Genomic DNA, 27,755 nt, shown 5'->3' with positions numbered 1-27,755 from the left:
ATGAAGGTGTTACAGGCAGCAGAAATGGCAGAGGAGGTGACTTGATGCCTGAAGCACTAAGAGGTGATGAAGACAAAAGAGCTGCTAAGTGGAGGTAGTGGGGTGGAGAGAGAGATGCATCCTGTGAGCTGATCCAGGACAAAGCTACAGCGCTAGGGACATGGACTGGCCACGTTTCACAACCCACCAGCATCCCTCAGGAGCCTCATGCCTCTCGTCCTCCAGTGCAGCATTTTGGAAAGTGAGGTTTGGTCACCAAGGGACCCTGTGACAGTGCCAGCCTTGTTTGTGAAATAAGACTGGGAATTCATCTGGAAGTGAAAGGGACCAAGATAAAGGGTTTAGCATGTAGAAAGAGTCATGACACGGCCACTGAAGCCAAGAGTCAAAGGCAGGTTCTGGTCAGGCCACTAGAAATGACAGGTGAGTACCCAGAAAACTTTGGTTTGAGTCTCCTTTCTTGTAATTGCCTTGTCTGTTTATCCCTCCCTTCTCCTCACTCTGATCCTTGGTAAAGGAATTTTATGTTACTGTTATCATTCATTATTTATTGAAAAATAAAATTAAGTCTACCCAGGAGAAATAATAAGAGAAGACAAATGTGTGACATCTAAAAGGGTGACATTCAAGATATTTGGAGCTGTACACTCCCTATCCAGAAGCATCCCAAAAAACACTTATCCCTTTAGAATTATAAAAATTATAAATTATTATATTATAATTAATTATAATATAATAATATAAATAATAATTATTATAATTATATTATAATTTAAAATATAATAATTTTTATATTTTTAATTTTTATCCTTATAATAAACATTAAAGCCAGGATAACTGGAGAATTCATAACTGCAAACCAGAAAAATTTTTGGTAGTCTCATTTTTCTTCTCCTTTCCCTCTTTCTTCTTCCAACCCAACTCTCTTTCCTTTCCCTAACTTTCTGAGTTCAATGACCAGTAAGGGACCAGCCATCGAGCAGCTGGATACAATATGCTTTCACAGTACATTAGTGCTGTGCACCAGACCATGCTGTGCCTGCAACTGTATGACAGGTCAGGGCTAATTCGTCTTACCAAGACCTTCAATCAACAGTGTCCAGAGCGCTCTCCCGCTTGGAGGGGGACCCAGCCCAGCAGCCACTGACCTCTCCCTCTGCTCAGCACTCGGTCATATTTACAGACATGCAGTGACGGAAAGATACGCAGGCAAAGCCGTGTCTGGACCACAGCTCATCACTGGCTGTTGATGCTTCACGGACAGGGATGGGAAGACCCAATCCAGCGCAAACAAACCAGATTTGGCTCAGCTGAATGCCATTTCCATGCATTTCTTTTTCTCTGTTACTTGTTTTCTCCAGCCTCACAAATTCATTGATGCTGGCTACTTCAGGCACCTTTCCCAGTAGCTCGTTCAACTGTTCACTCCCATTCATGCCAGTGAATGCATGTGAGGAGGTACCAGCCCATGTCAACTCCCAGCCCAGCTCCACCACTGACTTCATCATGGTGCAGTTCAGCTCCCTTGGACCACATCTCCTTTACACGAAAGTCACTATAGCTTACATTTGCAGCAGGAAAAAGAAGCATTAGTAGCAAGAGTAAGAGATAACATGACCAGAACACAATTGTCACAATATTAAATACAAGTAAATAAAAAACAATACTATTGACAAAGTGTAGCCCTGGCTCACTTATGCTTTAAGATCATTTAGTTTTAAAATAGTATGAGGGCTTAGTAAAAAAAAAACAAAATCCAGTATTTCAATATTCCCCATCAACTTCCTTCAAGCTACAATGTATGTCCTACACCCTTCTCAGCTTTCTCCATCCATCATTTCTCTCCAATCCATTTTTTGTTCTTCATGGCTCCATTTCTCACTTTATGCTCTGTCATATTTTTGGCCCATCCTTGTTACCTCTTAGGTCACTTGTATCCACACCATTCATTGTCTGGGTTTAAATCTTAAAAACATGGAAGAAACAAACCACAAGCGAAGTCTTGTTCTAATACTTCATATCACCATCTAAAACCAATACGCATTTTTTGAAAGCATAAATGCCATTGTTTTCTTTCTCATCCTTTGCCTTATTCTTCTCATCAGACAGGTGGAGATGCATCTTCACTGCTTCATAGAGTTGGAATGTTTAATTATTTATAGTATTTAAAGTACTTTTGACTCTCAAGCAACAGAAGCTACAGGAGCTGAGATTATTATTATTGCTTTCCATTGCACTTACCCGAAGGCAGCAATGTCTTCTTGTGAGATCATACCCAACATTACTCACAGGATCCCAAGAGAGCGTATTAAAACCTGTATGTCCAAGATCTTGAGGACAATAAATCCTAGTTTAGCCAGAAGCAGAGTGAAAGGAAATCCTGTAATACCACAAATACTTGGCAACTGCCAAGCTAATTCCTGATACTCAATATCGACTTTGCCACATTGACTCAAATTGCAAAACATGGCTTATCTGTAGTTTTTGATGAAACATGTGAGCAACTGCAGGTTTATTAAGCTTATGCTCCCAAAAATATCTAAATTCATGACATATTTCACCTAGTCCCAAGCAGCTTCCTTGCTGGCAAGGAAGAGCAAGAGCAAGAGCAATGTGGAGCTTTGGCGAGGGAGGCAGAGCTGTAATGTGGCAGCCAGCCTTTAGCGCTTGGGGTGGAGCTGCAGCTCTTCTCAGCACCAGGGCCCATCCTCCAGGCAACTTCAAACCAGACCTAGAAAACTTCTATTTCATCAAGAGATCTGCCCTGAGGGTCTGTCACAGATCCAGGAGGTCTGGTACCAGCAGCTCTTGGACAGTGGAAATGTAAAGCCCAGCTCCATTTTAATTCACTTGCAGAAACTCGAAAAAGGAGTTCCTGGGCATGGGTCCCCAAAATGGAGAGCCTGGGTTGAAATTGATCTAGGAGAAGGTGCGCAGGCCAGAGTCACCAGGCACTACAGTATGGACAAAAAGTCTTGGGAGCTCTAGTTCATTCCCAGACAAAATCCAGGAGCCTGGAGACCCCAAGAGTCCTGTCTGGGGCTTCAGTGTCAGAGGTGCCAGAAATCTGGGATTCATAGAGAAGTTCTCACGTGTAATTTTGAGGCCCCATGCCCTTAGACCAGACCATTAACTACAGCAGCCCACAGCCAGAAGCCCTGGAAGCCAGGGGAAGAAATACAGCTGTGACAAGTTCACTACAGTTAATTAGTGACTCTTAAAGGTACCTCTGCACTTGCAGTATCCTAATATTAACAGGGAAAGGGATGGAATGTTGACATTAAGTTTGGACAAAAATGTTTCTGCCTCTGAAGGTACTCTCCCTGCCTGGAAGAGCTTCTTGCACCCTGAAGGCTTGTAATTCTGTCAGACTTCACAAACTGCACTGCACTGTGCCTGAGCACCTGAGTGACACCTGGGGAGAACACAAAGGGTTTTGAGGGGTTCTGGAAGCCACAGGGTAGTTGTTGTCATTGACAGATTTACAGAGAGAAACTGCTCTGCTTTGGGGGATTTTTCTGTTGAGCAGGGACAAATGATGACAGCTGGAGTAGTCCTGGAGTCAAGAGAAGAGATGTCCACCCTTACTCAATTTTTTCTTTCAGTTCCCACCATTTCCTGGGTTACACTGCCATAGAGCAATGTTGAAGGATTAGTGCATTCCCACTGCAGAATTAATTACAAGGTAAAATAAGGGTGTGTACATATTTTTTACATGTACACACACACAGTATATATTTGTATATATATTATCATAAAAGGTTTGTTATTATTGTTTATTTTTATATAGATTTGGAGGGTATACATACACTCCATCTCATCTTGAACCAGGAGACAGGTCTGCATTTCTCTGAAGGTGGAACACAGGTGAGAGAAGCAGCTCTTTACCACTTTGCTGTCTGACCTGAAATGGCACCAGCTCCCAAACACACTAAATCCATGTATTCCTGAAAATGGGAAAACTCAAAAACCGTCCTGGGACAGAAAAATAAAAGGTGGAGACAACATTTAAGTTGCATCCCTTTCACATCTAGGATGGCCCTTGAAGGAAACCAGCTTCTAAGTTAGAAACCCAAATGTTACTGCTACACCAGGGGCCAGAACCCAGCACAAAGCAGCAGTTCTCCCTCCCAAGAGTGTTTCTGGGGTGGAAGAAGAGGCACCACTCAGACAGTGGGTAGGGGTTCAGTGGATATAGTGTCAGGGCTGTCTTAACACTGCCCATCTTGAACTGCTGAAACAGCACTGAGGTGCCAGTCCTGCCTTCTGAAGGACTTCTATACAACTCTGAGGTTACAGTGACAACCACCAAGAAAGCAGTTAGCAATAGCCTTTACCTAGGTCTCACCCTTGTTTGTATACAGCAGTATCAATATTGACATCCTGAACAGCCAAAGATTACATGCTGCAAATATTACCCCTCCCCAAAATGATGTAGATAAAGCAAACCCAGTTGTCTATATGAAATGTCTCTCCAAGTGCCTTGAGCACAGCACTCATCCCCTCTAACCTCCTGGGGCTATGCTCACTTTGGGGTTTTCTTATTTCTTCTACTCAACATAGTTTTGATTCTTCTCCAGGCCAGGTCCAGGCCACAGTGAAGTGAACTTCAGTCCCATGGGGTCCCCAGTTTCAAATAAAAAAAAGATTTTAAATATCAGCCTTTAGACACCACCCTTGCTTCCTGCAAAACCTCTCTGACACAGCCCTGCCTTGGTGTCCTGCTCAGGATGACACTGTGGCAGGACCTGTTTCCAAGCCAGAAGGCATTTCTGCGTACAGCTGTGTCAATTGTTATATTTGTGAAGATGCCAAAGAATATTAAAATTCTCAGAGGCCTTTGCACTATTCATTTCCACTACCACTGTGCCAGAGGGGTGTAAAGCCCCTTTGATCTGATGTAGCAGCATCTTAAACCTTCTTTGCACAGGTGTTAGCACCTTTGTGAGGCCTTGCGTGCCACAGGAGAGGGTTCATGATCTACATACAAAGCATACATCCAGAGAGAAGCCTCTTGCCATACTCCTAGTGATATTTGTCTCAGGGGAGAAGGGGAAAAGCTGGAACAAGTAAGACACTTATGCATTACCAACTGACTACACTGTTGGTGTTGCTCTGGGATCCTCTTCCTCTTGTTTATACTTTCTCTTCAGAGCCTGCAAAGCTTTAGGGAGTCTCTACCTCCCTGACTACATTCCTAGCACAGCCCTGTCAACACTTCATCCAGAGTCCTTGGCTACTTCAGCAAAACATAAAAAACAGTACCCATTTATCATTCCTTCTTTCTTAATTAAAGAGATCAGAGGACTCAACAAACCACAGCTGAGCTCCCAGCCCTGGAGCTGAGGTGAGTCGGTGGGCAAATTGTGCAGACCTTCCAGGTGATTCATCTACCCAGGCTGGCCTGGCATGCAGCTAAGGAACCATCCTCTCCAGATCCATCTACCTTCCTGCTTCCCTTCACTGCTAAATTTTTTATTTATATATAAAATGCAATTGCCTAAAAGCACATATTTTAAAAGAAAAAAAAAAAAAATTGAGGAAAAAAAATAAAAACCACCACCTCAGACCCAAAATATCAGATACCCAGACACTAGGGAAAGAAAAAGCACTCAGGCAGTGCATCAAGTCCCTAAGGGAGGTACTCAGGTTTGAGTTACCGCCAAGATGACATCTGTAGGGAAATAAGCCACCAGATGCAGGGAATGGACTACAGGGGCCCAGAGCAATGGGGAGGGAGGGAGAAAAAAGAGAGAGAAATAAATCAAGAAATTAAGCAGTATGGTTTGTTCATCACTAACTATTCTGCTTTACAAAATTTCCAGGTGTTTTCAACTCCCTATCTCTGCTGAAGCAGTTTCCCAAATGTCCCAGTATCTACTTCAAACCATCTGGCTTGCCATACCCCAGCCCAGCAGATTCTCAGCCAGAAAGGCTTCACTGCCCATTGGAACAGAGAAGACAAACCATTTCCTATAGGTACCGTCATCTACGGGTTCCCTCACTTCTTCCCTCTACCTAGAAGGTCCCCAGTCCCCTCATAAAGAAAAATAATCTCATACACATTCCAGCTTTCAAAGTAAGGCATCTTCCCAAGCATCACTTTGGTAATGTTAGTCCTGTCTTCCTCACACCTTCAAGCCCATTGGTGTGAAGAGGGGCTATGTCCCATGCCAACAGAAATGTGAAAAGAGCTTGATGTTTCACCAGATGGCTTCAGACTTGTCACAGCAGGGAGAGAAACATGCTTGAAAAACCCAGCCCTGGCACTAACCATCATCTCCTGGACTGGCAGTGCAGGACAGCTGGAGCAGCTGGGGCTGAATACCAGATGTGAGATGACAGGAAATGTGGAGCAGCAGTCACACAGGGTAAACATGGAGGCAGTAAGAACCACAGGCTCCCTCTGGGACTGCTGACATGTTCAGCAGACAACACATTTAGAGCAAGAGCAGTGGAAAAGATGCACGTACCAAAGAGTCAAGGGAGCAGGGTAATGATGAGTCAAACCACCTGACCACAGCTTACAATGAGCAGCATCAAAGCAAGACAAGCAATCTTAATGGAAGAAGGTCTAGGTCTAGGGAAGGTTCTGCAGCATAAAGCATGCAGGGCAGCAGCCTGCCTACAGAACTCATTTTTCCAGAAGACTTTACCCTCCCCAACCCAGTGTCAGCCCAGAATGACCACTAGTGGCAGTTCTAATCCTTGTTTCACAGAGCCCTTCTAAAGGTCCATCTCCTTAGACATCATGCCTGAAAACTCAAATGATCACCAGACAACTGTACTTTGTACATGTGAAATCCTTCTACCTGTGAAACCCATACGTGCTGTCCAGCACCTGAAGGAAGTAAAGGAAGGTCCTTGTCTTTCCCCTACTGTTTGCTGTGTTCCAGGAGACCACCCTCTGCCATTACAGAAAATACCATCTGATGCTGAAACCTCACCTAGAGATGAGATACCCCTTTCTTTTCTTTATAACCTTCACTGGATTTTTGGTTTTGATGGGCCTCATCCCAGCACCAGGATGTCAGACGACTAAAAGGAAAAGGACTGCTCTAGAGTCACAGTCTCAGAAAAACCAGCAGATGTGCTAAGAGTAAAGCAGATAGTTCTTACAGATAGAGCTGCATCATAGAGAGAGAGATGACAAAGATGCTTTGCCTTTTTCTTGTCCTTGGGTACTTCCCACTCCACAGAAAGCCCATCAGCTCTCACCCTTCCTCTAGCAATGTATGCTTTTCCAAGGAGGTGGCCATCCACAGGTAGGTGCAGGCAGTCCCTCCATTCCATCACAGGCTGACATCCGTGCCAGGTGAAATGCACACACCCACATACCCATGAACAGTGATCAGAGAGTGCAAAGAAAAGCTAAGGGACAGGAAATAGCAGAGCAGAGAAAGGGAGGACAAGAAGAAAAGTAAGAAGTGAGAGGGATGGTGAAAAGAAGAGATAATAATGGGATAGAAAGTGGAGAGGGAGTTACTTTGCAAGCAGTAGCTAAAAATCTCCCAGTGTTTACAGCAGCAAATGATGCATGAAATACACTGTCAGAAACGTGATGCCCAGAACCTATTGCTGCTAAATATTTAATCTGATTGGCAGGGAGCCGTTAAAACCTCAGTGTCTGGATCTCAAGCTTCTACAGAGCAACAGGTAAAGTAAATACATCAACATGTAGTGATTCACTGGGAGTGCCACCAGTCTTTCCAACCTGCAGTACTGGGCAGGGAAAGCTGTTGTTGATGGATATTAGCAACATTAGAAACAGGCTATAGGAAAGGTGCTGTTCATGGACTTTGGCTCCCACTGAAACCTAGAGAAAAGGGGAAGGTGGATATGCCAATTGTCTTCTTCAGAAATTAGAACACACATGCTGCTGTAAAGATCTCACACAATGCAGCTCATGTCCCTCAAGCACTAGAAAGTCATGCAGAAGCACGGTACATCGATGCTGCAGTTCTGCTGGCTCACACTTCCCTGCATGTAATCCCTGAAGCCAATCTGCGAGCAGACCAAAGGCTGCCTCCAGCAATCAGCTTCCACCGTCTGTCGAGCGTGAAGCAGGTCAGAACGTCCTGCACACGTGTGTCCTAATGCCAGCACCAAGAACGCAGCAGGGCAGCTGGGGCACAGGCAGGTACGCAGCCCTTTGGGGTAGGAAACCTGAGCAGTTGCCACAGCAGCATCGGGAGGGGACACAGGGCAGCCCCCTGCTCACAGGGGCTTGCACACGTGTATGTTTACACACCCAGTGCAGTCTCCCACTTTGCTGACTCTACCCATAAAACTCTCAGAGCCACGGCTGTCCATATCGGCCCTGGGGTCCCTGAGCCAGCAGCTGAGCTGAGTCTACGTTCCCAAACAGTGGCTTCTTGGAGCTTTGCAAAGGAGGGGGACTGTGTTTAAACAAAGCTTTTGCAGTTTAAAAGTATAACTCCATTCTGATTTAGAGTCAAACCTGACCACTCAGAGGTAGTCTGGGGAAAGAAACACACTTTCTTTTCAATCATTTTGTATTGTTCAAATCCACTCATTTCTAGAATGAAGGCATTTAGAGGGTTGTTTATTTAGGTATAACATTCTAGATTTTCCAAAACTTACAAAGGTAAAAATATTCTGCTCTGCTATAGTGAGTTTCAGACCAAGTTCCCCACCACCATCCAATACTCCAGCAACAGGAGTACAGCTCTTCCTAAGAATTCTACAGGTACAGGGTATGTGGTTGATTCAGTGCACCTGCACTGACAACTCATAAACTCCATGAGCAAAGTAGCTACCTTCCAAAAAAAAAAGAATAAACAGATATAAATAAATAAATACATAAGAAGTGGAAAGCCATGATAGAAATCTAGGGAAAAATCATTATGCTCCATACTAGTTTCAGAGGTCATGGGATTTTACTGTATCCAAAACCCCACATCACATAAAACATCTGCAAATCTAACACTGGCTGCAGAGCACTGGATGTCTGGGATGAGGGCTTCACACATAAGAACCACTGAGATTTTCTCTAGCCACAGACCTTGCAGATCTTCTGACAGATTCACCAGCATAAATCTCTCATCCTATTCCCCTTTCTGTATTTCTGGCTGCTTTGCTGTCCCTGTTGCAGCTGTTCAAGGAGCTGACTTCATCAGAATATGCTTTGTGAAGTGCTTTTCTGTTCTGTATGGTGCTTTTGCTTGCTTTCTTTCTTTCATTAAGTGCCAAAACCACTGAAGAATGCCAAGGCTAGAGTTCTGAAAGCTAAGACCAAGTAAAAAGTATGATTCTGTGGCATCATCAGCTGAAAAGTGGCACCTCACAAGCACAAAAGAAAGTACGACGTTTGAACACAGCTACACAGTGTTCATCATCCCAGCTCACAGCAGCACAAGCAGGCTGAGTGACTTGCTCATGGGCTCTGACAAATCCTGCTACTGCTTAAGACTTGTCCAAGCCCAGCTTGGCAGGCTTGTGAGAAGGTACTGTGGGCAGCTGGCAAGGCAGAAGGAGACCTGTGCCTACATTTCAGCCACTCCAGGCTGACAGCCTGCTGTCCTCAACCAGCAATGAAAGTGGACTCGCCAGACCACTGAAATGCTGCAGGAAAAAACTGCTGGGGCAAAGAAGCAAAATTATTCTACTGACTGCAGCTCTTGATTAACTACTAAATAAAAGCCAATTACTGGAAAAGTCAGATAGGAGGACCCTGATGACATACCTCCTATCTTTACCACATGTTGAGTCTTCCCTGTCCTTCCAGGACAGCATAGCCCCACACTTGCACACAGTGCTTCAACCTTTGCCTTAAAAAGTGCCCTTACAAATTTGCAGCCAGAACCCATTTCTCTGATGCTGGGCTCCTGTCTCTCTTCGAAAATCCTCTTAAAATTGGCCAGGAACTAGCTGTGACACCAGGACACAGTCACTGTCCTACAGGGAACTGTGCTGCAGCACTTATTTTACAAATGGCCCTCCAAACAGGTACCACAAAAGAGTATGTTTAGGATGCTCTTCACAATACAGTCGACACAGCTATTCACCCAGAGAGACTGGAGCCACCAGGTAAGATACTGCACCAGCTAATGGCTCTGCTTCTTATCCTCACCTCTTCTTTTCACTTGGAAATGCACTCAGTATTAAAAGCAGATCAGGAAATTAACATTTGCAGGCATAAAATACTTCCATATATGAAATAGCCTAGCATGTGAAAATGGGCTTTATATGAAAAAAGTGCAGAATTTTTTTAAGCACAACTGGATGAGAAATACTGTGATAGGAGTTCTTGCTTCAAATTTTTCCATGCCTGTCAAAATGAGGAGATACAGAACTGCACTTTTTTTTTTTTTTTTTTTAGCTAATTAGGCTATTTTATTCCTCAAAAAAACATTCATACCAAAGGGGGAAAAAACCAAGCTAATCCACACTTTGTTGGAACTAACTCCTCATTGCATTTTTTTGTACAAAGTGTACATTTCCTCCATAGTCACTCCATTGCAAAAGACAGCATTCAAACAGATCTATAATCAAAGAAAAGATAAACAGAAACATTAGAAAACATGTTAGTACACATAATATGATTTTAAAACCTGCAAGAAAAAGCACCACAGCTCTATCTTGTTCAGAAGCTCAAGAAGATTTTAGAGGTTCCAAAAGCACATGAAAATTTACTGAATCAAGATCAGTTTCCCAATGACTGCATTGTGTGATAAACAAGTGTCTCGTGTCACCCCTGGCCATCTACATTAATAACAATTCCCCCACCCCTCCTGGCCTCCTTGTCACCCAACACTCAGGCTTCTTCTTTATACAGGTCCTGCTTTTCCCTGTTTCAGCCAAAGGCCCACTTTCTTCTAGATCTGCCCTTAGTGACTACAGGGAGTGATTGGTCCCTGTCCTCTCTTTATAACAGTCCTTTGCCAAATTGCTGTTTGGTTTCCACCCACAGTTATCTTTCCTCTAGACTGAACATCAACCAACATTGGCTGTCTCAGCATTTCTTACAGGGTTTAGTGTCTACTGTCATCTACCCCATTTCCATGCTTGCTCCTGCTCCATCCTGCAAACTGTCTTTTTTAAAACACTATGCCCTGACAAGGATGCAACACTACACAGACAAAAGGACAGTAGGAAATTATCTGTGGGTCCTGCAAATGAGAGGGGGAGGACTTCTGTGGGACTACCGCACCCTTTTCCTCCTCCCTAAGATAATTGTGGGCACTACTTGTAGCAAAGCTTCAAGAGTCTACCATCACTTCCCTGGAAACAGTACTTTAGCCTCTGCCACATTTCACAGCAGGAACTGTGCTGTCTATTCAATGCTTTCTTTTGTTCATTTGCTTCTATTGTTTGGCTACAGCTACTTCTCAGTCTCTGGTTAGGCTCCTACACAACTCCAGTAGCAGCGCAGAGCAGGCATCTGACCAACAGCCACTCTGACAGCGCCAAACAATCCCTCGTTCTATTTCTCCCTCCTCTCTGTTTACACTCCTAAGCACACACTTTAAGGCAGTCATCACATCACTTTTAATTGTCATTTGGCCAAGCTAAATGTAATTAGTTACTTTAATCTTCCCTCTTAGATCAATCCCTCCAGCATCTTAATCATTTTTGTTGCTCCACTGAATTTGTTCTAATTTGCTGCCATCTTTGGGGCACTAAGTTCTCCAGAAATTAGACTAGGTACGCTCAGATCAGGCACATGAAGAAAACACGACTAGAAACATGCAGAAAATATTTCCTTGCTTCAAGACACAACAGTTCTGTTTATGCAATCCAGAAATCACATCAGCCTCTTTGCTGCCGCATTGTACTGTGAGTGCATGTCTCATTTGCTAACCGGTGTAACCCCAGTGTCATTTCTAGCATTACTGCTTTCCAGGGGTGTACCTCTCATCTCTGCTTTCTTTCCAAGCACAGTCTGATTTTAACTCCTACTATTCAATTTACTATCCACTCTGTTAATCCCCAAATCCTATTCTGAGGTATGACTGCTTAGCTTACTATGTATCTCAAATCTCTTTGATTTCCAGTGGAAATACTTTCACAAAGCAAAGGCATGGAGTTTGTCATCAGAGTGAAGTCAAGGTGTATCCCTAAATTCACAAGACAATATGGATGCTTCACAGACAGGTCCCTATCACCAGCCCCTCACCAAAAACTGCCAAAAGGTTTTCAAGGGCTTCAGTTTGCTTTGTTGATGACCAGTGCTGGGCTGCTGTGTGACAGCTTTGCTGCTTTCAGAAAAAGCAGTGGGCCCTGGTGAGTCAGGCAAGGCCCTGTGACAACAATTGGGAGCACTAAGCAGGTGCTGCTTAGACATACAGAAAGGTACTCCAAGGTACATTTCTGTGTGCCGCCTTTCCCTGTGAACACCCTCAAAGTGGGCATGGCATCTTCCCAATAGTCCAAACATCAGCTTCCTCAAACAGTGATGCCTAAGCCTTCCCTCCTCATTTATTCCAAAGAGAGGGGAGGTGGGAGGCTATTTCAAAGCCTTTGTCTAAGACATCACATTTGTGCAAAGCACACCAGATCCTGCCTGAGCAGTGAGTAGTCATAGAAGCAGGACCTGCATGCAAAGAGTATTTTTTAGGATGCAAAAGGAAAAAAAACCCTTTCCCTTCTCCAAAACTTCTCCTTTAGAAATCTCCTTCAAAACTCTTCCCCTGCCCCTCCAGCTCCTAGTTGCCAGAGCTTCCAACAGCTCCCAAAGCAGTTCAAAGGCTCTGAGACACAGTGTCTTTGCCTCCCCAGCCACACTAACCACCTGCAGGACTGCCCTGGCCCAAAGCTGTGCCCTACAGAATGAAGTCCAGCTGGGCTTTTCCAGACTGTAGGGGGAGAAAAGAAGATGGAAGAACAAGGGAAAGGTGGGAGTGGGTGAGGAGCCTGCCCTGGGCAGCACTGATTCATCGCCTCCATGGCTGCTCAGCTCCATGGAGGAGATGCTGCTCAGCCCAGCTCAGCTTCTGATAGCCACAAGGCATCTGTGGCTCAGCATTGCCTAAATGAAGTGTGGGGGGGGGTCCTTGACACTGCACCTCTGACTGTGCCTGCTCGCCTTCTGCTCTAGGACCCAGATAAAAGGGGCATATCTACCACACCAAGTGGGTTGCACCATCACTTTCCCTCTTCAAAGAAAATAAGTCCAAAATAAAGCAAAGGGCAAAATAAAAATAAAGCAAATACAATTTAAAGCAAATAAAATAAAGGGCTACTCCCTCCCACCCTCTCTCTTGAGTATGTACCACCAGTGTGGGTAAACGTGTCAGCTCTCTCAGTCCTTCATGGTCCAGGTTTTAGCAGGACAAGAATGCAATTTACAGCCAGTGAAAAATCTGTCTTCAGGCCACAACCTATTCTCATAACCCCTGTCAGCCCACTTCCTCCTCACCAGCATCAAGAGAAGTTTTTATGATTAACTTTCCAGACCGAGAAGGGACAAAGGAAGCTTAGCACAACTCAAGTCACTTGAAAAGCCACAACATGCGTGAATTGGCTGGATTCATGACAGTTGTTAGCTACATGACAAAGATCTTTATAACAGAATCCGTCTCAGCAGAGAGAGAAAACACAATGGGTTGCATAAAAATACAAAACTGTGTCTGTCCTTTCTATGTTCAGAAAACATGAGATGGCACAGATGAACACATACACCTTTCCCACACTGCACTTACTTAAAGCCCAAGAGTCCTCCTGCAGGACACCAGTGTGCTTCTAGTTGAAAAGAAAGACCAGACCTATGTATATATCTAAAGCAGAGGAGCTCCATCCAAACCACCTGACCGTATCTCCAGGCACAGACCAAGGATGGCTGCTTTCTGCCACATGCTGATCAGCATAGACTAGACCAGCTCAAGCAGGATGGAGGTGATCAGCTTGGCTTCATCTAACTGGGAGCTGACTATGGCCAAGAGAAAGCTTAGTGTGGCTCTTACCTCCCCAGTCTAGCATATGACAAGATGATTCCCAACTAAATCTTCTCCAAGCCCTTCAGTTTTGCACTCAGGAACTCCATCCATCCAAAACACCACAAGTTCTGGTCAAGGTTCTACAGCTATTCCCCACTATGTTGTTCTGTTTACTGCTATGAATGTTTCATGTCCCGTTACAGGAGGCACAGCTTAACATTCTCCTCCCAAGTGAAGCTTACCTTCTCTCCACATTGCTATTCTAATCTTTCATGGAACATACTATCTCCAGATGATTTTATCCAAGTTCTGTATTTCTTTGGCTGGTGTAATAAATGTGGCATTTCAGTAAAGCCAATGCTCAAGCTGAGTCTTTTGCACACAAATTCTACAAACCTCAAGGCTTTAACTAAATAACACACATAGATCTGTCCTATGCAGGAAGAGCATTGGACCAAATATTGTCTTTCTGCCACTAAATATTTAGACATTCCTATAAAGAAATCAGAAATTTTGAAGGGAATTTAAGTCTTGAATGCTTTTTTTCCCCTCTCCCTCTGGATCTCTGACAGTAAAATCAAGTCCTATGATTTTTCCATCAAGTTTTGTCCAACTTTAAAACCATTTTATATTACTATTTCAACGCAGTTCAGATTATGAGAAAGATAATTAATTTGCTTTAAAAGTCTCAAATTTTGTTCAAATGGAAATTTCAGCTATGCCAAATACAGTCATTTTAAGCAGTTCTACCAGAGAGCATGGATGCTTTCTCCCCCAGGCACAGTCCATGAGGATTTGGGGGAGTAAACCCAATACAACTTAATCTGATCCCAAACCCGAATGTCAACTAGATTCTATACTACTCCAGTTTCACACTGCAGGAAAAGCAATACATTACATGATCAAGAAAACACCTGAAAACTTACATGGAAAAGAAGCATTTAAGAATCTGTTGGAACCTTATAATCATGTTATTTAACATTCGAGAAACAAGGAAATCATCAAACACAAGGACAAAAAAATAGCACCTTTTGTATTAACATGAAGCATTAATGCAGCACTCATTGCAGGCACTGAAAGAGCAGCCTTGACAATACCTAAACAGCTCTTCATAATGTTCCTCCAGTGACAAAAGTGAGCAAGTTTATAAACAAAAATACTTCAAAATTCATCTGATTCAAATAAATATTGGAAGCCCTTGCGTCTCATACCACAGAGCAGACATGCAACTGATGTTGAATCCACAACCAATGCCAAGATTCCCCATTTCAAAGGAACAGTGGAGCCAGCCTCTGGGCTGCAGCTGCACCCTTGTACAGGTACACATTGCAATTTGTCCTGCCACAGTTGCCAAACTGCACTATCACAAAAGACTGTCACTTCAGAGGGCACACAAATATCTGTATTACTCTGTGCACTTAAAAGGAGACAGGGGACTGTTGGGGCAAACCTTCTCTCTAATTTTCTGTTTTGTTTGATTTTTATGCTTCATCATGCAAGCAGTATTTTCTTAGGAAAGACGTGCCTTGATAAAGATGGCAATGCTTCTAAATGCATGCAGGAAAAAATGTACAAAGACATATAATAAAATGTTTTTCTTAAACTAGCTCACTCCTAGGACACAGTGGTGATAGAAGCAGCAAGCCCTGGTCATGTCTCCTTAACATCCAGAGTCCATCTCACCTGTAACATCCAGAGAAACAGGTCTCTGTGGGGTGCCACAGACCAGCCATATACATCCTCATGTCTACAGGCCTCATGCATCAACTTGCCACGGTCTGGTTTGAAAGCAAGGTCTGAGAAATCCATAAGTCGTGGCCCAGCTCACTTAATGGGATATTGGTGTTATTTGCAAATTCAAATCACATCTGAAAATGGTTTACACTGGACACAGACTAAGAAATCTCCAGGCCTTCATGTTCAAAAAAGAGATGGACTATCAGGAACCCAGTTTTTTACAGAAGAAAAATAGAAGACAGAGGACCAGGCATTAGGAGATTTTGGATTCCTCATGGAACATTCCTGTTTTCCAAACTGGGAGGTGAAAGTGTAATAATTTAATACAACTCTTGTCTCTTCTAGTTCCCAAACCAGTACATCCTTAAAATGTGTACACGCAGAACAAAAGAGATAATGAAAAGCTTTTGGAAAGCTCATCTATGTAGGCAACCAGTCAACAGGGATTAGCTTTTCTAGAGGAAAAGCTGGAGCACATCCTTGGGGTCCTGCTCTACGCTGCCCTTCAAAGAACCTGGTCTTTCTCCAATGACTCCCTGGAGTTCTGGAAACAAGTGTCCCACTGCAACTGTTCACTTCTGGGAAAACTCCCCTTTCCATATAAGAGTCAAACATCTCACCAAGCTTATAAAAGCAAATGTATAATGAACAATGAGAGGGGATATACTGAGGGATATGAACTGCAGGAATGAAAATCCCAAGTGATTTTAAAGATCTGGAGACAATTGTAAAGAGCTACCTGCACATTATAGGAAAAGATAAAAATTTTCATTGGAGCAATAACTCTGGTTTCCTGTCACAGAGTCCATACTTCTTATCCCTCATCCTTCGTTTAAGAGCACTTGCTTGAGGATCAGGTCTTTTTTTCCTGGGAATTCACCTCCTCCTGTCACTTTATTCCCCACCTGGAATCAGCACTGGAGCTCAATGCTAAATGAAACATTTTGTTGTCATGTCACTGGGAAAAAACAAATGCACCCAAAGCAGAACAAGAACAAACCTGCACTGACTAATTTGGAGGAAGAATTAGGTCCCGTGTCTCCCATGTCTCAGAGGACTCCACTGCCTCTGGGCTACAGAGCCTGTGCCTCCATTTCTTTCATGCTGAAATCATTTCTCTTTTTATAAGTAATTATTTTGTATTGGGCCAAAGAAACAAACTACCTCCACAGCCCAGTCGTTAGAGCACTCCCTCTCCAGCACAATGAATAGGCATTTATATAAAGTAGAACCATTCCAACTGGAAAAGTTCCAACAGAGAAAGCATTACTGCAGAGGACCCAGTAGTCTGAGCCCTCATCTTGGCTAGGACAACCTCAGGGACAAGTCCCCACTTCGAAGTATGCAGAATAAGGATGTGTCACACAAAACCCTGTTAGTTTTCTGCCAACCAGGCTGCTAGCTATTCTTTTCTCTGCTTTTTCATGAAAACACATCAAACACTGATTAAGCTCAGTGCAGAACTAGCAAAACCTCTGAAATTACTTTTTTTTTTTTTTTTTTTTTGTTGTGGGGCAGTTAACACATTTCCAAATGTCTTCTGTCAAAAACATTAATCATCTTCTCTAATGACAAAAGCTGAAGTCAGGAATCAATCTGTCATAACAAAGAACACATAAAAGATTACTAAAGCAAGGCATGTCTTTAAACAACACTCCTCTCCTATGCATCTCCTGGTTTCTGAAAGTTATTATGCCCTCCAATAAGAAAAAAGGCCATTGAATAGAAAGGGTTGCTCATGTATGATACCCTCTGTGACATCCAGCTGCTGCTTCAGAGAGCTCCAAGGTACAGGCACTCAGTTCCTGCAAAGTTTTCTAAGTCCTGAAGTTCAGAAAACCTTGGAGTCCCTTTACTCTACACAGAAACGGTGGAAATTAAAAATGGTTAACACATGATCCTTGTCTGTCTCTCTCTCTGAATCCCTAGTTTGAAAGTTCACAAACTTTCAAACCAGAGATTCAAAGAGCTTTCTGCAAGAGCCACCGTATCTTTCAAGGCAGCCATCCCACAGCCATCATATTTTTCTAAGCTACTTAATTTTTGTCTCCTCCAGTTTAGGGTACTGGTGCCCCATCACTTAATGAAATTATTGCAATGTCTTTTCTGAGACTCTATTTATACTTTCATGGCATTTACCACTGTTACTTTCAGACTGAGTCTTAAAAGCTTCCTTCCAGAAAGACAGTACTGCAGACCGCATACTCACTGATTTTATACTTTGACTTTCAACATTTCAGGACACTGTGTAAAATTTCAATTATATATGATAGTCACCTTTTCAGTAATAAATTAGAGGGTAATTTCAAGTTGCACCAAAAAATGTGGAAAGCTGAAAGGGAGAGACTGTGAGAACAGATTATGTCATTCTGTCGCTTTCATTAGACTCTCCCTTGAGGATTGTCAGCCTCTGATGTTTCATCTTGCCTCTGCCGAAACACACACGTCTGACAGGAGGGAATCTCCCCTGAGATACTTAGGCCACTGACTACAGCAGCCAGCAATAATAGAGAATTATAGAGGAGAGAGAGGGGTGCAGGGATATGCAGATCCTTCCCATGTGCTTTCCATGCAAGCGTATGCCTACGTGCAAGTAGCTGCGAGTTAGTGCGTTCTAGTGCATTTCCTCAGCCACAATGCATTTCAAATGCATTTCTAAGCAAAGCCTTGTGACAGAAATTCCCCAGCAATCCAGCTGTGTAAAATTAAACAACATCCTGCTCTACCTGGAACAAAGAGATTTACAGCAACCCTTTCTCCATCCTCCTCCTGGAGCAGGTGGAAGCATCCTGACACCTTTCCATACAGCAGTGGAGCCGTTCCTCTCACTGCACGGGCTTCAAAAACACTGCTGTGAAGGGCTGGGACTGCCTTTGGTTTTAGGATCCTAACAGTTCTTCTGCAATTCATTTCCAGGTGGTATTGGTTTAGGATACCTTCACCTTACACATTCCAAACAGCCACTGTATATCTCCAGTACCTCATTTCCAGCTGTGAGTAGCAGAAGTCTCACGTGACACAAGGAAATCATGGTCCCTTGTTACAACAGACTTTGATCTCTAACCTACTCGTGCCCCGCTGTATCCTGTTCATGGTCCACAAGCAGAGGTAACAACACGGGACCACTGCAATCTTAAGCTAACCATGAGGCTATTATGCCTATCACCTGAAAAATTTTCTGTTCATTAGGCAATCATCTGTGATGTAGGGCATGGTATTTGCACTAGTAAATTATCATCAGGTTGGTGACACCGGATTTTATCTGCCTCAGCTGGCTTCAAGTAGCCATCTCAACTCCTAGTCTGTTTTGAAGTAGTGAATTTAGTAGTCTTACATTTGTTTCCTTTTGAAAAAACCTCCAAATTATTCAAAGGTCATGCAGCAAGAAACTACATCCACGTGAGAGAGTTGTATATATTATCTCCCAACAGTTCATGGCAACCCTAACTAAAATATTAAGTGAAGAAGCTAAATAAAAATGTGAAATCCTAAGACAGTGTATTGTGTCATTTCCTCCGTTTGAGTCTGAGTGTGTCCTGGACACCTGTATAGAAAATTCCTGATTCCCACAAAAAAACACCAGAGGTTAGGATTATATGTTTGTTACTCTTTTTTAAAACAGTGTAATCCCCCAGCAGGGCTTCACCATAGTCACCATTTCTGCTGATGCACAGGAGGATTTACACAGGCACAGGCCTTAGGCCACATAGCATGTTCTTGATGCTGGCCAAACTCACAGTTCCAAAACAGCCCTTTCAGCCATCTCAGCTACTGGCAGGGGAATCTCTACTGACCCGAAGTAGGAAGATCCCTCACAGAACCCACTGCCAGAGCTGCTTATCCAAACCCCAAGCAGGCACAGGAAGCTCCTCCAAATCAGAGCACAAAGAAATGTGACTAGGCTGGCTAGTGAAGTGATGATCCTCAGAAACCACAATGTTCATGGCTGCCCACATCCCATTTTATCTTCTGGAAGCAGCAAAGAGGAGTAAACAGAAGGTATTTTTAAGCTGTATCTCATCTTGCAAGACAAAAGAATGACATCATGCAATAGCAAGGTGTGAATTTTCACATCGTTCAGTGTGTGATGGTAAACCTCCCTCCCCTTGCAGTATCAGGTTTTGGCACAGTAGCTATTCAGCTGCTGTGACAGTGTAAAGCCTTGAAAGCAGTGGCTACAGACAGGTGAGGATTCTGAATGAAAGAGACATAGTCCCAATCTAAACAGCCCAACTTATCCCATGGTTCAAGAACTGTGCTTGCAAATGCTAAAGCATCATTCACACAGGACATATTTGTAAACCTCTTCTGCCCAATTTCTATACTGCAGCTCTTGCCAGTCCCCTGAACAGTATGAGCTGTCACAACGTACCAGAGGTTTTGTAAACCAGGCATCTTTGGGGAGCTCCTGATACGTGCAAGCTGTGCCACCAGTCGATACCATCATTTTGACTCCTACAAGTACCATATGAAATTTGCTGCACAGAGCCAAACCAAATCAGGTTCCTCCAATGGGACAGTCTCTCCTTCCTGCGCACAGGACAAATCAACCTCATTATCTTTATTTCAAAGCTGTTTAGTTAGTCATGCAAATATCATGATCTGAGGTTCACTAGAGACAGACTTTATTAGATACAAAATCCTGATAGTTCAGCACCTACATCTAGCTTTAAATATCATCAGTTGCAGCTAATCTGCCAAATTTATCAGCTCTTCTACTGTCACTAAAACATTAGTGCAGTAAACATTTAATTTGATGTTTAATCTGTATTCTCTCTGCTTCATCTTAAAGTAATTTATTTCCTGATCTGTCCTCTGTGACTAATGAGAATAATTGGCCCCTGTCCTCTTTCTGTAACAGTCTTTCATGTATTTGCAGACAGCTAAGGATCCACCCACAGTTGTCTTTTCTTCAGACTGAGCTTCCCTGGGTCTCTCTCATTCTTTCTTTACAGGTTGTGTTTTCTCTGCTCTGTGATCATTGTCTTAGTTCACTCCTGCACACTGCCCCCAGTCCTTCCCTCTCTTAGAAGTGCTGCCCTCAAACAGAACATAGTTACCTAAGCAGAGCTAAATCACATCTGTAAATAGGTTCTAGACAAATAATTTCATTATTTGAACAAACGAGGATTGTATACAGAGCTCACACATGGGCTGGACAGTGGGTTTGGAGGAGGATGGTGGTAGCTACACTGCTTCATTTCTTGATCCGTGGTTGAAAATCCAGACTGGAAGTACAGTAAGCAAGAACTGTTCCCATAACTAAATAGCTACACACAGACAAAGTAGTGTAGGATGACTGATACCTTGAGAAACAACTTAAAGAGTTTGTCACATAGACAGTTAATTGGTGGTGAGCTCCTACAACCCCAACATGACAGGGGTGTGCAGTAGTGACAGAATAATATCCCATGGTTTATTCAGGCTAGATAACCTGGTAGCCCTGCACCTGTTTTAGTGGAGGAGCAATCAGTACAGAGAAGCCACCAAACAAGAAGATCAAATTCACATTTTTCCCCTTAAGAGTATTTCTTTCCTATAAATGTTTCAGCACAGCTTTGCACACCAGTGTTAGTAATACTAACACAAAGTACATGCTTTGTATGAATACAGACATCTTCAATATTCAGAGCTAGCAACCTAACCTTTTACCTGAGCCACTTACAGTGACTCTTCAGTTCTAAACCTTCCTTGTGGATGGCGCTTGAAGCAAAGGGAGTGAATGCTGCAGAGGTCTCAGGCTAGTATCCCTTTCACTATGAGCCAATAACCACTCTAATTCCAAATTTCTTTGCCTCCTGATGTTTAATCAATTCATCCATATTGATATATCCAGATTATATATATTGATATAAAGCATGGTCTTCGATTGCTTGTGTTAGAAAGCGAAGAGAGCCACCCAGCATACTTTGCAGTCTAAAAATACCAGCTGTATTGGGAAGAATGAGCTGGCAGTGAGTCTCAGGACACATACCCTTTCACTTTTCACTTTTTTGGAGACCCTGGGTATGGAAAAATATCTATTTTTATTCTTCTCACATGAAGCATATTCAATGTATACATAAAAATTTTATAAAGAGAAGTCTGCCCCTTCTCCTGCCCAGAGTCAGTGTTCTGTTCTGTTTCCAAGAAAACACTGAATAAAAGGCAGCCTTGTCTCGAGAGGTCCAAATTAGCCATGGTTTGAATTTAATTTGAATTTGCACAGTTTGCACACCGCCTTGTGCCACACATTTGTTTCTGAGTGCATAGAGAGGGGATTTTTTCTCTGCAGTGACCTCAGGCACATGGAGATACCCTGCTTGGTTTGCACAGATCACCACCCTGCACCTGGTCAATTTGTGCACACACCATTTCACACTCCGATGTACAATTCTAGCTGGGAGCTTGTGGTTTGCAGCTTAAGGAAGCAACAAGCTCCTTAACAATAAAGGATGGGTTTGCTTGGATTTTTTTTTCCCACCAACATGAAAGGTAGCTTTAACATCTAACCTGATCCAGTCAATCTCCTAGCTCCCAGGCACTTAGCACCATGGCACTAATTTTGCCAGTGACCACCAGTCCATACCTGCCAGTACCCTTCTTTCCTGTCTTTAGATAAACAGACAAGCAAGAAAGGTAAGTGGCAGGGATGCTGCCCCCTTTGTGGTTGGAGAAATGGGTTTTTTAGTTCCCATTACAAGGCACTTTGCAGAAGCAGAAACACAAAACTCTTCAGAAGGGACAAGGCAGCACTAGCAGGTGGGCCATGCTTAGCTTTAAATAGCTTATTTTCCTCTGATTCCCCTTCTACATATTTCAGTGTTGTGATCTTCAAACTGCCATTTCATTTTACGCAGGGAGGTACCCAAGGCAGCAGCGAGTCTGTCTGACTGCAGCAAAGTGACAATTAATAAGTTGACTCACTTTGGTGTAGATTTCTTGTGGACGGGTGGACAGAGAACAGATCAGGGTAGATCTAAGCATGCAACTAATCAGCCATGCTTCTCCCAAGAACTTCGTGCTTTTCTCTCACATATAAATAAATATCAAAGAAAGCTAATCACGGAGTTGCAGAAGAGTCAGGCAGGCCTAGAGCCCTGGTGTCAGGCAGAGTGGGTACCACGAGCATTCCATGGTGGATTAGGCAATCAACAATACACTGAGCCATCTTGCTCAGAAAGATCATCTAGTCCATCTTTCCTGTTAACTAATCAATTTTTTTTTTTGGTGATTAATTGCAGCATACACAAATAAAATTTTAAAAATTAAGAAAACCCTCTGAATGTTCTCCAGCTGCAAGGTAGCTGTCTTTTACCACTGCCCACCAAAGCACACTGCTAAGTAGAGTGAGTACAGACAGGGTAGAGCTGCGGCCCCTCTGAAGGCCAAGAAGATTAAACCTCTAGAGACCAGTCCTCAGTCTGGACTACCTCATAGGCAGCTTTTGTGCATCCTAAGGATGGGAATGTGGAATGGAGCCCATTGCAGATACAAGCAGTGCTATCTGTACAGTGCTCCCACCCTCTGCCAGCTTGGGGGAATGAAAAAACAGCACCAGGAATCAAATCCAGACCTCCCACATCGTACTGAAGAGAGACCAATTCCTAGTGCCAATCCAGGCAATGTGAGTCCAGTGTGGGAATCCAAGTGCAGCTCCACAGCTCTGGCACCGGAAGTGAGGTCCACCTGCCCTCTTCCAAACCAAGCACAAGAAACAGCCCCAACAACATGAAATATAAATTAATTCCATCACCTTCAGTGATGGATCAGGTGCTGGTTCGTAGGTTGATAGACTTTTTATAAGGGACATTTAGTAATCCAAAATAAGGATAAGACAAAGTGTCAGCTATTAGATAGGGACAGTAGCTTGGGATTTTGCCCGTTCTGTACTTTCCACCCCTCCATGATCTCTTGCATGATGCTCTGGCATGCACAGGTGCAATGTAGAACTCAGCCAACAATGCTGGTATCGAGACCCTTGCCCAGAACAGGATGTCTGGGTGCTGCTGCTGACACCTTCCTTTGCTCAGGTCTCACTGGCACAGGGATTACAAGAGGCACTAGGACAGGCTGAACTGGCTGGTGCAGCAGGTGTGTGCCAACAGGTCACAGTCCAGGGTCCCTGGGAAGAGGAGCTGTGGCTTTGACCATGCTTCCTTCCTTTTCTCTGCTGAAATCTGCCCCTGTGTAAAAATGGCTGAGTCAAGAGGAAGGTGAAGCAGATCTCACCGTCCCTGGTCTGTTTCCTGACTCTGCCCTCAACCTGTTCCATCGTGCCCCTCTGAGACCTCCACCCAGGACTGGGAGGCAAGCTGGTGTGGTGAGGGACCTAAGAAAAGCAGGATATATGGAGGCAACAAGAGATGCTGCTTTGGGGTTGCGTAGGTGAGCAGTTGAAAATTGCCCATACCCGCACCTCCCCTCTTGCAGAGCATCCTGCACCCACGAACAAACTGCTGCTCTCTACAGAGCTGCAGCTGGGGCACACCAGGTCACCCGACAGAGCAGGGTGCTATTTCCCTGCTCTGCTCCCCAAGGCCTTGGGGTGTGGGACAGCACTAGCACCCCATGAGCTGAGGGTGTTGCATATCCAGCCCTTCCTGCCTGCTCAAGGGGCAGCTCAGGAGGGATCAGCTGTCACCATACACTGCTTGCAAAGCCTGAGATGGCTGTGCTTGATGGTGGGGAAGGCGGTGTTACTGGGCATCCACTTTTGCCCATACTGGAGCTTGCGGAGAAGATGAGAAAAAAGTCACAGGTAAAAGTAGCAGCCAGAGACACTGGGAAGTAAAGAGGAGTGAGGATGTGGGCCGGTGCTCCTGACTCCCACGGCTGAGCATCAAAGCTTTAAGACCCCTCCCCAAGTCGCACCTGCCCTGCTCCACCTCTGGGTGAGCCTGGCCCTGGTGATGGCTCGGCAGGGCTGTGGCAGGGCTGTGGCAGGGCTGTGGCAGGGCTGTGACAGGGCCGTGGCAGGGCTGTGACAGGGATGCGGTACCCACTCGGGCCGGGTGCCCTGCTGGCGGGGCTGGCGGCTGTGGCAGGCAGCGGGCAGACAGGGCTGGGCGCAGCTCTCTAGAGGAGCAGGCAGCCTGGCCCCGCTGCCCACGGCTGCCACCCTGGCCAGGCACCCGAGAAAACCTTTCCCACTGCCGTCCGATGTGCCTGCAAAACCCAGAGTAGGTGCAGGGACTGAGCCCACCTTCCCCTTTCCGTTCATCCCCCGCCCCCGGGGTTTGTGCTTTTTAGGGGCTCTCAGAGGTAAGCGATGGTCCGCGAAGAGGGCTACAATTCCCCACCGATTCGGGGCTGGGGTCCTGGGAAGATCAGGGGGCTCCGAGGCCTGAGAAATTCCTTCGGAAAACGGGGGAAAGGCTCCCACACGCCCTCCTCTCCGCACAGGTAAACTTTCTACTCCCACTTGCGGCGAGGGAGGGAGAGCTCAGGCGGGGAGGATCCAGGCGCGGATACCCTGGGAAGCCTTAGATATTTATAGAAGCACAGCCAGAATATGTCAGGAAAGGTGGCTCTCAACCCCTTCACGCGGAACCGCTCCTGGTTTTTAACAATAGGCCGACAAAACCCGCTCAGAAATGTAGCAAGGAGCTACTGGAAGGATGCAGGCAAAGGAGGTGGTAGGAAAGGCGCGCCCCCGCCTCGGCACGCTCCGGATGCATCAAGGGCTGAGAGTGCCTCCAGGCTGCCTCACCCCGCAGCAGGGCTGGAGGGTGACCCCCCCCCTTCCTCCTCCCTCTGCTGTGGGGTGCGCCTCCCGCTCCTCTTACCGCCCCCCGCCCACTGCCAGGCTTCAGGTCTGGAAGGGAGAGGCGGCTCGGGGGGAGCCTGGGCGGGGGGCTGGCGATGCGGGTAAGGGTGCTGGGGGTCCGCCCCCGGGGGGGGCTGTGCAGCAGCTCACCCCTACCCCCCGCCTCTCCCGCAGACCCACGCGTGACGGGCGAAGCGGCGCGGCGGGCACGGGCTGAGGCTTAAAATAACCCCGAGACTTTCAACACCTTGTGCCCGGCGCTCCCGCACGCCCCGGCGGCTCCGCTGCCTTTGTCTTGCCACCATCTTACGGAAAGACTCACATGTCACGTTACGGTCGGGATGCACCGGTATCTACATCGCGTATCTACACCGATCTCTCGCGTATCTACAGCCCAGCGGCACGATAGCCATTTTGCATCCCTCCCGAGTGGGCTGGGGAAGGGGCTGCCGGTGCGGGGCCGCGGGGTGCCAGGCGCAATGGATGGGGAGGAGGAGGGAAGGGGCTAGGCGGAGAGGGGCCACGATGCACGCCGGTAACACCAGGAGGACGGGGATCAATTAAAACACGTGAAGTTGCCTGAATACAGCGCCTCGTAGGTTCAGGCTAAGTCGCTTGACGTGCTTGGACTTAAAATAGCCCTCCACCTCCACGCAAGCAGGCGCACTCGCCCCGGTGCTGGGCGGGCTCCTGCCGCGGTGCCAGGGGCGGCCCCGGCCACTCCCCGGGCCCCGGCCCCGGCTCCCGCGTTAGGCCGCTCACGATCGAGAGGTCGGCGTGGGTTTTCAATAATGCACCACCCTCCTCGGCAACAAGCGGGTTTCTACGTCCTGTTGTTCCTGACGAGCCCTGCTTTCACATCAAAGCATGGCAAGGAGCCGCTGGACCAGTGAAAAGGAGGAGGCAGTTTGCGGGTGGATGGATGAAAATTATTTTCATATTCACCCCTTTCCAAAGCCGTGTTCCTCCTCCCATGTCTCCCCCGACCCCACCTGCCCACCCCCACCCCCCCAAAAAAAAAATCACAAGGGACTTTCCCCCAATTCACAACGTGGTACCTAACTCAAATCCTTTCGCCTTGTCTTTATGTCCTATTTGATGAGCCAAGAGGGAATCAACATGTCTGGTGAATGTTGGGGATTTTTCCCCTCTATCTGCTTCTAAAAGCAGCATCTCTAAACCTTTTGTTCTACCGTGATTGATCTTCCCTGGGCAAACCCGTGTACCAAAATGAGCTGCAAGCAAAACCACAGAAACAGGAATTTCCCTACCTTGGTTTGTAGAAGCAGAACCTCTAGACGGACAGATCAAGGGAGAGAGCATGTTGGGGATGTCCAGTCTCCTCTTCTTGCTTGCATATCCACATAAGAAGAATAAGGGTCGGGGGCAAACGTGGGGGAATGAGTTGAAAAACAATCCTATTTGGCTGTAAAAAAAATAGAGGCTTCTTTGTGGCAATCTTGCGTCTTGAAGCGGTGCAAATTCAAAATCTGGAGAGAATCACTTCAGAGGATATTCAGCGCGAGTGGTGAGGATCGGCAAATGCAGGTTCCAGAGTAAGCATTCCTTTTGCCTTGTTAATGATTATTCTTATAATTATTCTCTCTCTCTCTTTTTTTTTTTTTTTCCTGGAGCCCTAGTGGAGGAGGTTGTGTTTAATGCAACTGGAGGTCGGTGCCGTTCTTCTGTGAAGCATGATTATCCTCAAAGCGTCCCCTTCCTGAAGGGAAAAATAAGCATCAATTTTGTATTAGAGGGATCTGAAGGGGATATAAAACGCTCCCCAACAAAGACATTAATATATTGAGAAAAAAGGAAGGCAAAACGCATTTCCCAATAGTGCACACAAGCGGAATTTAAAAAAAAAAATTAAAAAAAAAAAAAAAAAACAGCTGGCACGAGTCTATAAATAATTCAGATACGGGCTGACTACACCATTCCCGGGATAGGCATGCATACGAGACGGTAAAGCGGGCGCGATGTGAATCGCGGAGAGAAAACGACTCCCCCCCCGCCCGCGGCCCCCTCCCCATGCACGCACAGCATTTCGCCCACCCCCGGGCCCAGCCCCCGAGGGCTGGCGAGGGCCGTGCCCACCCCTCTGCAGTGCTGCCGGCACCGCTGCCCGCCGCGCTCGGCTCCACGGGCAGCGCGGGGCGCGCTGGGCGCACACACACGCACCGCCACGGGGGCGCGGGGGGGCTGCTTCACCTGCCACGGGGACGGCTTGCACTGCGCCCCCCAAAACACAACCCTCGGCTCGCCGGGCTCCGCTTGGGCTCTTTTTTTTTTTTTTTTTTTTTTTTTTTTTTCCTAGGGGTAGGTGGATGGTTGGGAGTGTCCCCACCACCACCACCTCCTCCAGCACAACC

At 45.5% G+C, this 27,755-nt stretch overlaps 1 protein-coding gene across 1 annotated transcript in view; it reads right to left on the bottom strand.

Annotated features, from left to right (window-relative positions):
• The window catches only part of GRIN2B (glutamate ionotropic receptor NMDA type subunit 2B), a 206,069-nt gene extending 178,914 nt beyond the window's left edge, over positions 1 to 27,155 (bottom strand). The window contains exon 1 of the mRNA XM_005527703.2: positions 26,655 to 27,155. The gene's annotated coding sequence lies outside the window, so the exon portion shown is untranslated. The remainder of the gene's footprint in view (positions 1 to 26,654) is intronic.
• Positions 27,156 to 27,755: the final 600 nt, after the last annotated feature.

The sequence above is a fragment of the Pseudopodoces humilis genome, chromosome 5 (assembly GCF_049639895.1).
Source record: "Pseudopodoces humilis isolate 2021_Gansu_Grassland_sample_001 chromosome 5, ASM4963989v1, whole genome shotgun sequence".
NCBI lineage: Eukaryota > Metazoa > Chordata > Aves > Passeriformes > Paridae > Pseudopodoces > Pseudopodoces humilis.
The sequence above is the reverse complement of the archived record's forward strand: the minus strand, read 5'-3'. Positions and strand labels throughout refer to the sequence as shown.